The 4,462-nt window shown below is 40.8% G+C and overlaps 1 non-coding gene across 1 annotated transcript; it reads left to right on the top strand.

The window, feature by feature from the left end:
• The first annotated feature begins 1,074 nt into the window (after positions 1-1,074).
• On the top strand, positions 1,075-1,181 carry LOC141619100 (small nucleolar RNA R71). Its single transcript, XR_012531585.1, has one exon. It is a non-coding gene; the product is annotated as a small nucleolar RNA R71 (small nucleolar RNA).
• Positions 1,182-4,462: the final 3,281 nt, after the last annotated feature.

Here is a 4,462-nt window from a genome sequence, read left to right as displayed (position 1 = left end):
AATATCTTTCATATATTTAGCGTAAGAGGGTACCTGGGTAATTAATTCAGTGAAAGGAACCATTACCTCGAGATTATGGACCATCTCCAGAAACTTACCAAACTTACGCTCCAGCTTAGTAGCCTTCAAACGCTCCGGATACGGGACTGCAACACTGGCCGTAGGATCAGTAACCTTCGGCTTCCGTAGGTTTAAAACCCCCGTCAAATCATCAATGAGTGAAGAATCATGCAAACTAGTTGACGGATTTGCATCCTGTACTGGGATCTCAGTCGATCGACTGGTATGAGTGGTCGATCGACCAACTTGGCTGGGCGTGAACAGTTCCTGTTCAGAATTGATTTCGTCAGGTGTCTCAGTCGATCGACTGACAATGTTGGTCGATCGACTTCCTGTGCTGGGTGTGAATAGTTTCTGATCAGAAACTATTTTATCTGACGCTGTAGTCGATCGACTGACAATGTTGGTCGATCGACCAAAAGTACTGGCAGTTGAGCTCGTTTTTGCACCAGAAATTAAACTAGCCTCCTCATCATTTTCCGAGTCTCCTCTTGGCTTGTCGGAACCTTCATAAGAGAGGCCCTTCTGAGATTAATGGCATTAATCGTTTCAATTGGCCCTTCACACTTGTTTGAAGAATTTTCGACTTGCTTAGCCTCTATATTCTCCAACTGCTTCACAAAATTCTTTGAGGACTCAATCCCGGTTGCTTCCATATTCGCCACTTGAACCAAAAGGCCTCGGACCATTTCCCTCAACTCCTCGATCTCATTTGAGTTATGAACGGGAATTTCAATTCTTTCCTTACAAGCTTCAGAGGTCTCGAGCTTCTCGAGACGGGCGGTAATAGAGGTAATGAGTGTCACAACGGTACTCATTTCATCACTTTGCTTCCGTGAATTCCCACGTGAACTCCCAAACTCAGCTCTATGGACCGCCATTTTCTCAATAGTGTTCCAACCTCTATTCTGACCGGTATTGTTTTGAAACCTACCATTCGGAGCCGCGTTCAGGATGACCTTATAATCATCATATAAAGCATTGTAGAATAAGTTGCAAAGGTACCACTGCTGGAACCCATGATGAGGGACAGCTCGGACCAAACTTTTGAAACGTCCCCATGCTTCACAAAAACCCTCATCAACTACTTGCTGGAAACTTGTGATTTTGTTTCTCAAGGCGTCAGTCTTTGAAAGTGGGAAGTACTTCTTGTAGAAGTAGAAGGCTAATGCTAGAGATGTCCAATCCGTGACTCCAGCTGCTACCCTATCAAGGTAGCGGTACCAATCTCGCGCCGAATCCTTCAAGGAGTATAAGAACATCAACCCCTTTACTTCATCTTGAGTCACCCCAGCTGGTATAGGTATGGAACAATGATGAGTCGTGAAAATTTCCATATGCTTTAAGGGGTCCTCATCTGGTAGACCAGCAAACTGATTTCGCTCCACTAAATCGATATAAGAGGAACGAAATTCGAAGTTACCGGTAGTAGGGGTAGGTAACTGGTGCCCCTTTGGAAGGTGGCGCTCCTTCGGCTGAAGATTATCATATATTGTAGCCATAATTGCCAAAATGAGAGTACTCAAGTCTTCCTCTCAAAAACCTGTCTTCTAACTGTGCAAAAGCAAAACTAGAAGCAAAGGTAAGCAACGGCCTCAAGGAACCAAAGTTCCTTGAGACAAGAAAAAAAATAAACTAAAAATAAAGCAAACAGAATTACACCGTCTCCCTAAGAACGGCGCCAAAATTTGATACCGTCGTTTTGTATCAAAATTAAATTTATAATTCCAAACTAAAACTATAGCTAGTGATAGTAAGGGTCGAACCACAGAGAGACAAGGTTGATTTTGTTTGCTATTTTTCAGTCTATAAAAGTAACAATTAATTGGGGGGTTTTGAGATTGGTTGACTAAATTGACTAATTGCTAAAATGAAGTTTCTCAACAAGATAAAAAGAAGACCGGAAACTTCGGTTCACCATGGCAAATGTCAGTTCAGTAAGGTAGCATAGATCTCATAATACGGTCTCAGGGAACACAAGCTAGCCTTTCGATCGAAGCTCAATTAACCTTACGGTCTATTAATTCCCTAGAATTTCTCAAAGCTCGGGGAAATTCCAAATCTAACGATAATTCAAATTACTAATCTTTCAATCTAGTAAAAAGGGTTATCAAAAGACAACAAGACCAATACGGAAGGATTCATACTACAAAACAATCCTAATTTACGCCATGGCTCACCAAGTTCCCAATCAAAGAAATTACGTACGCATAATTAAAATTATACCAACTACAGAATTAAAGATAACAGATAAATTTAACATGATTGAAATTTCTGAAATTTAAGTGAGAACAAAGTAATTGAAACAACAAGAAATTGAAGAAGAAGAAAATTGCATAAAACTTACTAATCAATACGATGAACAACGTAATCCAATTCGGGGTTTTTTCGTTCCCAAAGCTAGATCTAAAAACTGAGTTCTTCAATAATGAAAAGCATAACCTAATAATTGCTGCGTTCTACTGATAAAAGATACCCAAAAGTTAATTACAAGTTGGGCTTTTGAAAGTCTAACACGAAGAAATAAATCTCAGCTCGCAGGCTGGTCGATCGACCGGTCAGCATGGTCGATCGTGGTAAATGCGAGCAAGCTTTCGCTTGATTTTCAACGGTCGATCGATCGAAAGGACTGGTCGATCGATCATTGTTGGTTGTGCGATGGCTCTTCCTCTCTTCAATTCAGCTCTTCACTCCTTTGCACGCATCCCAAGGTGGGTGAATTCGAACTTTCTTCTTCCAAGCTTCAATGAAGTTGCCTCCGGAGGATGATTTAGGCTTGATTAGCTTACTTCCACTCATTCCTACAATAAATCATAGAAAAATGCAAAGTAAACCGTTTCGGGAGAAATAGTAGCTTAAGGCTAACAAATACACATGGAAATACGTGCCAAAACCGCAGATAAAGTGTATAGAATATGCACGTATCAACAACCAGAACTGAACTCAGGAACAGACGCAGCAAATGTTGCGCCTCTTCTAAAGGACGCAGCTCTGCTGCGCCTGTTCCAGGTTGAGTTCTGTCTCTGAACTCCCGTTTCTGCCTTGACCTAGTTTATTAATTACGTATTTAATTAACAATTACTCGTATTATCATAATAATCTGTTCGTTAATTTATTTATTCTTTCTTTTCTCAAACCGCCCGTTTTAAATGTATTTTTGACGTAAATGAGTAACCTGTTGTAATTATTGTAATTTTTTTATTGTATTTTTATTGTATTTCTTTATTATCATATTGTTTGTATGCTTTCACATGTAATCAACCTAAATTCCTACTTCGACCCAATTGTGTTAAATTACGTGTCAACCAACTTAGTTAATTCTCACATGCTAGGATTAATCTAATGGATATTGCATTGCATGCATATAACCTTCAACATATCGAGTATAGACGATTTTCCCTAATCATTAGTAGAGGCCGCTATCGAGGCGGGAGGGATTAGGTGTTCGATCAAAAGAGCTTCCTAATACGTACCCTCACCCTTACTCCAGATCTCTGTGAACATCCGTGTTCATTGGCATCCACGAGAGTCATTCTAGACATAGAATGCTAAGGGTAACGAGTTCTTAGTGTCTATGTCACTACTTTGTGTCTTGACATGACACGAGGTATTCGAACGGTTTCTAATTTTCCACAATAAATTGGTGGCGACTCCACAAATGCAAAGCTTGCTCGCTTTTCCTACCCGAGCAACCCCCGTGGGCCCACGTCCACATATTGACACTTCATTTAAGCCTGTACAGCAGAAAAGGAGAAAGTTTGCCCCTGAACGCAACACTATCATTAATGAAGAAGTGGACAAAATCTTAGATATGGGAATAATCAGGGGAGTAATGTATCCTGAATGGTTGCCTAACGTGGTCGTGGTACAAAAGAAGAATGGCAAGTGGAGAGTCTGTGTAGACTACACAGATCTTAACAAAGCCTACCCAAAAGACCCATTCCCACCCCCCACATTGATGCAGTGGTAGATGCTACAGCTGGGTATGAACTACTAACATTTATGGATGCCTCAAGTGGATTCAACCAGATCAAAATGCACCCAGCTGACCAGGAAAATACTGCATTCATCATGGAAAGGGGTATATATTGCTACACAGCAATGCCCTTTGGCCTGAAAAATGCAGAGGCAACCTACCAATGCCTGGTCAACATGTTCAAAGACCTAATTGGTGACATAATGGAGGTCTACATTGATGACATGGTGGTCAAGTCAAAGAAGGCAGAAGATCATATAAAGGACCTGGAAGTAGCTTTCAAAATCTTGGAAGAATTCGACATGAAGCTCAACCCCTCCAAATGCCACTTTGGAGTCTCTTCAGGCAAATTCCTAGGATACATGGTAACAAAAAGAGGGATTGAAGCCAGCCTAGAATAAATAAAAGCCATCCTGAAATTGGAAC

This window comes from Silene latifolia, chromosome 1 (assembly GCF_048544455.1).
Source record: "Silene latifolia isolate original U9 population chromosome 1, ASM4854445v1, whole genome shotgun sequence".
Classification (NCBI taxonomy): domain Eukaryota; kingdom Viridiplantae; phylum Streptophyta; class Magnoliopsida; order Caryophyllales; family Caryophyllaceae; genus Silene; species Silene latifolia.
The sequence above is the reverse complement of the archived record's forward strand: the minus strand, read 5'-3'. Positions and strand labels throughout refer to the sequence as shown.